The sequence below is a fragment of the Canis lupus genome, chromosome 10 (assembly GCF_003254725.2).
Source record: "Canis lupus dingo isolate Sandy chromosome 10, ASM325472v2, whole genome shotgun sequence".
In the NCBI taxonomy this organism is placed as follows: Eukaryota; Metazoa; Chordata; class Mammalia; order Carnivora; family Canidae; genus Canis; species Canis lupus.
In genome coordinates this window covers 46,364,810-46,375,976 of record NC_064252.1, presented here as the reverse complement: position 1 = coordinate 46,375,976, position 11,167 = coordinate 46,364,810, and the positions used below count along the sequence as shown (strand labels likewise).

Below are 11,167 nucleotides of genomic sequence, written 5' to 3'. Positions count from 1 at the left end.
GGTGGATTGGGGGGTGTTCTCCCTGTCTCTCTTTCTGTTGGGGGCCCCATAGGATAATCACAGAGCCATTGTTGCAGGAGCTGAGCCTCAGTAAACACACTAACTGGACAGTGTGCTCTGGCCTCAGCCTTGGACCTTTTTCGTACACACCCAGGTACAAAGGAGGCCCCTCAGCCTGCCCAGGATTCCAGGGGAGGCGGCTCAAATGGGTGGGGCCTCAGGCAGGGCCCCTGGGGACCTGTGTGTGACCCCTGACTCCTGGCCAGAGCTGTTGGGAGCAGGAAGGGGCTCCAGGAACCCAGAGTTGTGAGATGGATGAGGCGGGGCAGAGGAAGAGGAGACATTCTGTCCCGCAAAAGTAGGGGCGGGCTGGACCAGGCTCGGGCTGTAGCAAGAGTGACCTGGTCCCAGACTCTGTGAAAAGAAGCGGGGAGAGTTAGCTCCTTTATCGCCCTGACAACTCCGTGATACAGACTGGGTTACTATCCAGATGAGGCACTGAGGCCCGGAGAGCTTGGGGTAACTCTATAGCCAGCTTCTGAGCAGGGATCCAGGCCTAGGCAGCGTGGCCCATCAGGTACGACTCCATCATACTGGCCACCCCACATCAGGGCTGGCCACCGTGCAAGGACTCTGATTATCAGCAGAACAGAAATGACTGGCGCTTAATTCAGAAAGCCCAGCAGCAGCACTGTAGGGGTGCAGCAGAGTCTCTCCTCTGGGAGGTTTTCATGCTAATTAGATGCCCAGAGCCTGTGGGCAAAGCTTTGGAGGGGCTGGGCTTGGGAATCCCCCAGGACCCCGTGCCCCTGAAACTTCAAGGGCACGAGGCTGGAAGAATAAAAGGGCTTTTCATGGAATTCCAACAGGAAACCCACGAGAACATTCCTGTTCCAAGGATTCCAACAGGAAAACCACGAGAACATTCCTGTTCCAAGGATTCCAACAGGAAAACCAAAAGAACATTTCTGCTTGTAGGGTTCCAGCTGGGAGCCGGAGTCCATATTCCCTGCTCAGGAGGCTGGCCTGTGGGTAAAGGGGTGGAGTAGAAGGTTTGTCCCACCCTCATGAACCATCCCCAGTCCCCCAGATGGATCCAGACACTCCTCTGGCCTTCCCAGGATAGGGGTGGGCCATTTGGAAACTGGCCTGCCCAGCACCCAGCCCTCTCCTCTGCCTTCATTCACAGTGGCTCTCCTGCCACCCAGCTTCCACAGAGCTCACAGCCACCCAACCCTTCAAGGGTCTTTGTAATCAGGTAGGATTTGCAAGCATGTAAAAACATTTCTCTTAAACTAGATTGCCTCTGGAGACACATCAGTCAACAGCTGGATGTGCCCGAAGAAACAAGTGGCACACACCTCCTTCTGTCCACCATCCTCCTCTGAGTAAGTATTGTGCCCCAGCCACAGGACCTGTCTGAAGCTCTGGGAGTGGACCCAAGGAACAGGACAGGTTCCTGGCCTTAAGAAACTTCTAGTCTAGTAGAGGAGCTCAGAGGCCCTCCAACGGGAAGTGCTTTCAGAATGCTACAAGGCAACTGGCCACAGAATTCATCAAAGCAACCTGTACTTATGGGGACCTGCCACATACCGGGCACTGTGGGAGGCTCCCAGGCAGAGTGAGGTAGTTCCCTCTCCCCCAGGAACCACTGCCTAATGGGAGTGACCACCCAGTAAATGGCCATAACATAGTGGGAGGAGAGTTGCAATCAAGGTTTGCTAGGGATGCAGAACAATAAGACAGCCAATCCTGAGAGAAAGGGAGTAGAGATCAGGGAAGGCTTCCTGGAGGAAGTGATACTCGAGGATGCTGAGGAGCTCAGCTGGAGGTGCAGTGAGACTTCAGGGGTGGGAGGAGAGGTGGTGAGCCTTGACCTAGACCACAGTAGTGGGGGTTAGGATTGCATCATGCAATGGTAACCATTAATAAAAGGCAGAGAGAGGGTACAGAGGAATAGGTTTTAGGCACAGAACAAGGGAAGCAGACACCAGATGGCCAGATCTTCAGGATCCAGGGCGATGGTTGGGAGGACAGAGCTGGAGGAGCCGTGGGTCAACTTGGGACATGTGTTTTTGTTCAGTGAAGGAGAGAAAGTAATTGCAGGCAGGAGGAGTTTGCAGTTAGGAGGATGGGAGGGAATCCAGGCTTCCAGGGGGTCTCTGGGCTCTGTGAGGGAGAGGTATGACATTGGGAAAATGAAAGGAATCCAGAGTGAGCGTACAGGGCCTTTTCAACTGCAACCACCCAGACACCCACTTCCAACTCGTGGGGTCGACCATCATCCCCCACATGAGGCCCCAAGGCCTATCCAGGGAGGTCGACAATGACATGGGGAGCTGTGGCTGAGATTGGGAGGGAATGGGTCCCAGCAAGTTACCAAGAGGGGCCAGAGGCAGTAATTTGGGGTGAGGATTAGGGGGAAGCAGAGGTGGCAAACCAGAGATGAGGTCAGGGACACACATGGGTGGCATCAGCTTGTGGGCCAAGAGCTGGAACAACAGCCAGGGTCAGGGCAGGACAAGGAGAGGCCTGCCACCAGAAGAGGGGCCTGGGGGCCTGAATCAGGTCAGCAGTGGGGAGCAGGGGCAGGGGGCTGTGGCAAAATCAGCCACAGGAGTCGCATTCACACCATGGAAAGGAGCACCTGCTACTTTCCTTTTCCCTCCCAGGTGACACGGCTGAGACCAGGGCCCAGGAGACCAGGGTTCTAGACTTTACTCCAGGAGTGGCTTTGTCCTCTGGTTCCTACACCTGGAAATGAAATGTTCTCACCCCTGCTCCCCACCAAGGCCTGCTGGGGCGGATGGGGACAGTCACATAAGACGCTGTTGCTGGATGTGCCTCTGGAGGGCCATGATGCAGAGTGAGAGAGAATCTCGAGTGGATTTCCTAGCATCTCCCTGGATGTCTGATCTAAATTTAGGTCCTTTTGGTCTACACTGAATCCCAGCCACTGCCTTTCCTTCCTTCCTGCAGGCTGTCTGGAGACAGCACAAGGAAGGCCCTGCTGGAAGGCGGGCTGCTCTGTGTTGTTTCACCTGAGTCTGTGTGCTTTCTGGCCAAAGGTCCCCAGACCTGCCCTGTGCCTCCTCTGCCTACCCCTGCCCTCAAGCTCCCCGTTCCTCTCCTACTGTTCCAGATGTGCCCTCTCCCCGCCAACTCCAGGTCATCCTCACCCACACTCATGCCCACTCTTTGCTCAGCTACCCCAAGAAGGCAGGCCTTTCCACGCCAGGATACCTCAAGCAATTACCTAACCTCTCAGGGCCTCATCTATACTCTAAGGATGATGCCTACTCACCTAACCTCATAGGGCCTATAACAGAGCCTTTTGTGTTTTTCTACAAGAAATAGAAACTCTGACTAATAGGAACTTAAAGTATTAGAAGTGTTGCTTACTAAGAAGTCTTGAGGTGGGCAGTTATCATGTTGGCTTTGCAACTCCAAGATGCCAGGGCTCTGGGTCAGTGTCTAAATTCTGTTTTCCCCCTCATGGTTGTAAGATGGCTGCCATAGCACCAGGTATCACATCTTCTTAAGACTCCCTCCAAAGTCAGGATGTATAAATAAAATCTTTTTTTAAAAAATTAGAAAAAAAAAAAAAAAAGGGCAGCCCTGGTGGCTCAATAGTTTAGCACTGCCTTCAGCCCAGGGTGGGATCCTAGAGACCCGGGATCAAGTCCCACGTCGGGCTCCCTGCATGGACCCTGCTTCTCCCTCTGCCTGTGTCTCTGCCCCTCTCTCTCTGTCTCTCATGCATAAATAAAATCTTTAAAGACAAAAACAAAAATCAAAGTCAGGATGTAGGCTTAAGGTCAAAGTGGAAAGAGCTCTCTTCATGTGATTTTCTTATTTATCAGAGGTTTAAAATCTTTCTCAGAAGCTTTCCCTGCTTCTGAAACCCCCACAGTCCCCACAATTCCTGGCAAATTTTCCTTGTATCTTGTTAACCAGAACTGGGTTGAAATTTTGAGTTACCAAAAAGGCTTAGAAAGTATCTATGATCAGAAGAGGGCAAGACAGAAGGGAGTTGAGAATGGCCTTTGGGTAGTAAATTAATACGGTGTTTTAGAAGGTAGCTGAAGATCAGACAAGATGGCTATGAACGTTTTGTTTTCTCTTTTGCTACAAGAGCTCACTACCTCCCAAATCCTTGTGCTGCCTTCCAACTGGCCACGCTGGGGTCATGGGGGCACCCCTCTCCCATTAGGGGCTGCTCATCACCCCCCCACCCCAAGGAATGACAAGGCTGTCCCCATGCTGGATGGTGAAAGAATAACCTCAGTTTCCTCAATTAAGTATCACAAGGTTAATTGCCTCAGAGATTCCAGGGCAAGGAGGAGAGCTGAGCCTTGTCACAGACAATCAGCAAGTTTTACTGGTCTCTCTCTGTGCCCAGCCCCAGGGGGAAGCAGGAGACTGTCCCTTGTGAGCTAATCATCTGGGCAAACTTGACTGCAAGTTAGAACTACTTGGAAAAAGCTTTAAACATATCCCTGCTCAAAAACCTCAAAGCCCCAGTCCAATCTTCAGAGAAAGTGCTATTCAACAAATTCCTGTAGAGGGGCTTCCAGCAATATACTGGACCAGCATTCCCTGAAAGCCAGGAAAGTTGGAGAAACTGGCATGTCTGTACGGGGACACAGTGACTAAATGTAATGTGGTGTACCCTGGGCGGATTCCTGGAACAGAAAGAGAACGTTAGGTAAAAACAAAGGGACACTGCATAAAGCATGGATTTTAGTTAGTCATAATCGATCAATATTGGATTATTAATGTAACCAATGTGCTCTACTAATGCACATCACTAATAATAGAAATATATATGGGCCACAAGGGATATATGGAAACTCTTTGTACTATATACTCAAATTTTTTTAAAAGATCTTTTTATTTGAGAGAGAGAGAGAAAGAACAAGCTGTGGGGGAAGGGTGGAGAGAGGCAGAGGGAGAATCAGACTCCTGGCTGAGCAGGGACCCTGACTCAGGGCTCGAATCCAGGACCCATGAAATCATGACCTGAGCCGAAGGCAGCCTCTTAACCAACTGAGCCACCCAGGCGCCCCTCTATATGCTCAATTTTATTTTTTTTAATTTTATTTATTTATTTATTTGTTTGTTTATTTATTTATTTATTTAAGATTTTATTTATTTATTCATGAGAGACACAGAGAGAGAGGCAGAGACACAGGCAGAGGGAGAAGCAGGCTCCCTACAAGGAGCCCGATGCTGGACTAGATCCCGCACCCCAGGATCACACCTTGAGCTGAAGGCAGACGCTCAACCGCTAAGCCACCCAGGCACCCCTATATGCTCAATTTTAATGTAAATCTGGAACTGTTCTAGAAACTAAACAACTAGCATCTCAGGGACTCTTGGATTCTCTGTCACTCCATGGCTGTCCTACCTTCCACTCCTCTTCAGCTGACAGCATTGCAACAACCTGCGCGGTTCCTGGCTCCTTCCTTCCACGGCATGACCCTGGAGATACCCCTCAGCTCCCAACTGGATCCTCCCTCAGAGGGTTTCAAGCATGAATCTGGCATCCATAGGGGATCACGGTGACGCGGCAGAGACTGGTTGGAGGTGCATAAGAGAGAAACGCAGCTCTCACTCATGTTAGGCTTGCTGGCTGCTCCGGTGGTGAGTCCCTTCATTTTACCTAACTTCAGTAGCTGGCAATGAGGGGAACACAGCTACCCAAGAAGTGTATGAAAACCTAGGGAGGAAGCTGAATCCCTTGGAGGTGAAATCTCACAGAGATTACGGGAACACCAGTGATAGGAAAACTGTAAATTTTGCTAAACATACCTCCCAAAGAATGGCAGTGATATAGCGATACAGTGGTGATGAACACAAGCTTTGGGGTCTGACACATTTTGGTTCAAATTCTAGCTCTGCTACTTAGTAATTGAGTGGTGTTTACGTTAATCATGGTAGGTTAGGGCAGCCCCGGTGGCAGAGTGTAGTTTAGGGCAGCCCTGGTGGCGCAGTGGTTTGGCACTGCCTGCAGCCCAGGGTGTGATCCTGGGGACCCTGGATCGAGTCCCACGTTGGGCTCTCTGCATGGAGCCTGCTTCTCCCTCTGCCTGTGTCTCTGCCTCTCTCTGTGTCTCTATGAATAAATAAATAAAATCTTTAAAAATTAAAAAAAAAATCATGGTAGGTTAAATTATGCTGCAGGAACAGACAACCCCCAAATCCCAGTGGCTTAAAATGACAAAGATGGAGGTGCCTGGGTGGCTCAGTCAGTTAAGCGTCTGCCTTGGGCTCAGGTCATGATCTGGAGTCCTGGGATCAAGTCCCATATGGGGCTCCCTGCTCAGCAGGGAGTCTGCTTCTCCTTCTCCCTTTTCCCCTCCTCACTGCTCGTGCTCTCTCTCTCTCTCAAATAAAATCTTTGAAAAAAACCACAAAGATGTACTCATGCACACAAAGCCTTGTTACGTGTCTAAGTGACTCTATGCAGCTGCCTTCCACATTGAAGACCCTGTAGTACACCTCCGTGTCAATACACAGCCTTCCCTAATTACTGGGAAGAGGGAAGAAAACTAGGGGGTCAAGTGTTAGTAATTAAGTGCTTCCCCTGAGAAGTGAGCTCTATCAGGTCCATTCACATTTCACTGGCTGTGGAAAGTCACATGATCTCATTCAACTTCAAGAGAGCTGGGGAGTACCCTCCTCCCATGTTCTCAGAAAGAAAGGGGAATGAGATGTTGGTAAATAATCATAATGTCCTCCACAAATTTGGACAAGCAAATTAACCTGTTTCCACATCAGTTCGTTCATCAGGAAAATAGGGATAATGATATTCACCTTTAGAGGTTGTTGTGGGGATTGACCAGGCTGGCTGTTGGTCAATCCCCTTGGTCAACTGATTGGTTCAGAGATAGACACACAACCTGATGATAACAATCAAATTTTGCTTAAGATTTGGTTTATGGGGGCACATGGGTGGCTGGCTCAACGGTTGAGCATCTGCCTTTGACTCAGGTCATGATCCCAGGGTCCTGGGATTGAGTCCCACATCAGTCTCCCTGCATGGAGCCTGCCTCTCCCTCTGCCTATGTCTTTGCCTCTCTCTGTGTCTCTAATGAATAAATAAATAAAGTCTTTAAAAAAAAAGATTTGGTTTATGGATACTGGAGAGCCTCTCTTCCTCTAAAATACTGAGCAACAGAATCAAGAGAGCCTAAAGCTCTTGCACATAATAAATGATTATTTTTTGTCTTGATAAAAAGTAAACTCGGAACTGTGAGAGTGCCCAGTTCCATCTGGTCTAAGACTAAACTATCTAAGGAGGTTTTCTGGAACAAGTTTTCCACTAAGAAAAAAAAATCATTTATTCCCATTGAATTGAGCAGATTCCCTGTTAAATGGATTCATGGAGCTCAGTAAGTTCCCTCCATAGTTTGTAACACTTGGTAATTAAATATGTACAGACAAAAAATAAATAAATATGTACAGACACTAATCACTCCACAAAATTTAGGATTAAGACACGTTGTATTTTTAAAATTTCCCAAATTAAGTTTCATCCAGCTAAAACTGCATTTGTCAAGGCTATAGATAGTTGGTGAAGAAGGTTATAGAAAGACCTTAGGGTTTGCCCACCCATGAAAAGGGGTAGCAGGGCCATAACGTCAATCCATGGTTGAGCCTGGTGCTGCCCACATGGTCCTTACTGAGGAGAGCCTCTACTCTGAGGCAGTCTTGACCTGGGCAGTCAGAAACTTCTTCGAGGTTTCTGAGCCTCAGCTCTTGGGGTCCAGTTCTCACAGACACAGAGCAGCCCCCAACCACCTCAATAATTCTATGGGGCCAACCTCTGGTTATCCCTGCCCCCAGTCCCACAGAATCTCCAACGTTTCTCCTCTTTGGTCCAAGAGGTTCCACACCCTTAAAGGCCATATTACTCCCCTGCCCCTCCGGATAGATACCTCGTTAAACCACCAGATGGGCACAGGCTCCCAAATCTCAGGGCAGCCCACCCCTGCCTGACAACTTCTCCATTTGGCCGGAAACAGAGACCAAAGACTGTTACTTCCCTCACAGAGATAAGGAAAGCTCAAACCTCAAGAACTCAAAAGTCAGCTTTATCCAGAAGGAAAGGAAAAGGTGCATATTTCCTCATATCCTGATAAGCCAACAACCTAAAATGTGGGAAAATGAGACCCAACTTGTCAACAGGTTGTTTTGCTACTTGACATTGGCATCAAGCCCACCTGCCACATATGTCTGTATATGGAAACGGAGGTCCTAGTGGCTGGGGTCTGATTTGCTTGCCCTTTGATCGTGGTCTGTAGCTCAGAACATGAGCAATGAGTCTCAACACATCTTAGTTCTATAATTACTTATTAATCAGAACTCTTTCTGTGCTAAGTGACAAAAACCAAACTGGATCTTTTTTTTTTTTTTTTTTTTTCTTTTAAGGTAATTGGCTCTTGTAACCAGGACAAATGAAGGTAGGCAGGGCTTCTGGCAAGTTTGGAATGATGTGAAAGAGTCAGATTTTCTCTCTGGCTCTTTGGCATAGTTTCCTCTCTGTGTCTCTGTGTTGGTTTCATTCTTCTGTCAGCTTCTTTCTTGTGTCCTTGGGCAATGGCTCCAGCAGCTTCAGGTTCTCTTGGTCTTTATCACTCAGTACCTCAGAGGAGGAGAGACTCTCTTCCCAGCATCCAAAGCTTGAATCTCAAGCAAGACTCTTATGATATTATGTATCTGCCCTTGAACCAATTTTTTTTAAAGATTTTATTTATGCATGAGCAACACAGACTGAGAGAGAGAGAGAGAGAGGCAGAGACACAGGCAGAGGGAGAAGCAGGCTCCATGCAGGGAGCCTGACGTGGGACTCAATCTTCAGTCTCCAAGATCAGGCCCTGGGCCAAAGGCAGGCGCTAAACCACTGAGGCACCCAGGGATCCCCAAGCCCTTGAACCAATTAGTTGGCCAAGAGGACTGTGTACTTAGAATGGCCACTTGGGTCACATGCTGCCCTCTGCATGATGGTAGGGAGGTCTCATAAGAAAGAGCTTTACCAAGAAGAGGGATGGCTCCTCCAATAAAAATGGGAACTATGACCAACCAAAGAGAAAAGGGCTCTGCGCAGGCAGACAGAAACAGCAGAGTGTCCCCTATGAGAAATGTAGGGAGCTAAGGTTGGTGGACAGTTGGGGTAAAGTGAGGTAATAGTTAGGGTAAGCCAGCTGCTGTAACAACAACCCCCAAATCTCAATGTCTTAATTGTCAGTCCATAGTTATCCCTGGTGCTGTCCACATGGGACTCACTCATGCCACAGTCCAAAGATCCAGACATGGCTTCATGCAGTCATCCAGGGACCCAGCCTCCCTCCTTTTATTTTATTTTTTAAAAAGATTGTATTTATTTATTATTTATGTATGTATTTATGTATTTTTATTTATTTGAGAGAGAGAGAGAGCATGAGTGGGGGGAGGGCAGAGGGAGAGGGAGAAGCAGACTCCCCACTGAGCAGGGAGCCCGATGCAGGGCTCAATCCCAGGACCCTGGGATCATGACCTGAGCCCAAGGCAGACGCTTAACTGACTGAGCCACCCAGGTGCCCCCAGTATCCCTCCTTTTAGTGACGTTCTCATCATCCGAGGCTCTGGAGTCCTTGCTTCTAGTGGCACTGATGACGAAAGGGAAAGCACATGGAAGCTTGTTGGAATTGGTGTCTATCACTCCTGCCCAAAATCCATGGACCAGAAGTTGAAAAATGCTGGAAAATGTTCTCGAGAAGAGGAGTAAACAGCAATTGGTGAGTTCATGAGTTTTCACAGGACCAAGATAGGTTTTGAGAGGAGGCGGGGGAGGCAGGGAAGGCTATGATGGGCTTAGAACTCAAGGCTGCCAACCTCTGCCCTCCAGATTGTCCACTTGGCATATCACTATCCCTCTCTGAGCCTCAGTCTCCCCATCTGTCAAACATAACATAACCCACTCTATAGCCCCTTTCTATGCAAACACTTTCTGCTTCTGAGATTTATCTGCTGCATAAGGCTCCATTCACTTTCTCACTTATCAGTTTCTATGCTCTCATCATCTCTGACTTCTCTTTAACTTTGCAATGTCCCCCCATCCAAGCCCTCCTTTCCCCTTCTCTGCTTTATCTTTCTTCATAGCATGTATGATATACCAAATGCTTTTCTCATTTAGTCATCCTCTCCCTATACAAGAATATAAGCATCAAGAAGTCACAGGGCAGCCTGGGTGACTCAGCGGTTTAGTGCTGCCTTCAGCCCAGGGCATGATCCTGGAGACCCGCAATCAAGTCCCATTTTGGGTTCCCCGCGTGGAGCCTGCTTCTCTCTCTGCCTCTCTCTCTCTCTCTGTCTCTCATAAATAAATACAATCTTAAAAAAAAAAAAAAAGTCACAGCTTTTTGTGTCTGGTTCACTGCTGTATCGCCAGTACCTAGAAAGTGCTTGGCATAGTGTAAGTAGTCAGTGCATATTTGTCAAATGAATGAATGAATGAATGAATGAATGAATGAAATTGAAAACCTTTCTCAGAATGGCAAGTTGTCTAAAATTCATAACAGAACAACACTGCCATCTGGTGTCATATCTTCAAATTGCAAGCACAAATTATGGTTGAGGGATGTCTCTGAAGACCGGTCTTGTCAAATCCACCCTATTTCATTGCTGAAAGCACCATGGTCTGACTTTGGCAGCTTGGATGTCCCAACAGCCCCATGAAGTCTGACTTCCTGTCCCATGGGTGCTCCCTCCAGATCACTAGATGAGACCTGACTAACCATTTATATAACATCCTCAAATGCACCTGGCACTCAAAGCTTGCTCTCATGCTGCTGAAATCAAGAAACATGGAGAATGTTATCTCTTCAGAAGATGAAGTATCAGAAAAAAGATCCCAGTCTTGAGAGGGGATGGAAGAGAGAATATATCAGGTGAGACAAGCAAAAAGGACCAAGGGAGGAAGAGAAAGCATTTCGGGAGGAACCAAGAGGCTAGACTCTACCTCCAACCTGACCTCGAATTCACTTTGGTTTCCTCATCTGCAAGATGATGGCACTGACTAGATGGCCTCTAGACCTATTTAGCCTAGCCCTAAAGTTCTTAAGACCTTCTTAAGAAGGAACAGGAAAAAAAAAAGAAGAAGAAGAAGGAACAGAAAAGTCAT

The 11,167-nt window shown here is 48.1% G+C and overlaps 1 long non-coding RNA gene across 1 annotated transcript; it reads left to right on the top strand.

Annotated features, from left to right (window-relative positions):
• The first annotated feature begins 1,093 nt into the window (after positions 1-1,093).
• LOC112671146 (uncharacterized) lies at positions 1,094-10,396 on the top strand. Its single transcript, XR_003143424.3, has 4 exons — positions 1,094-1,388; positions 5,428-5,646; positions 9,627-9,782; positions 10,181-10,396. It is a non-coding gene; the product is annotated as an uncharacterized LOC112671146 (long non-coding RNA).
• The last annotated feature ends 771 nt before the right edge of the window (positions 10,397-11,167 follow it).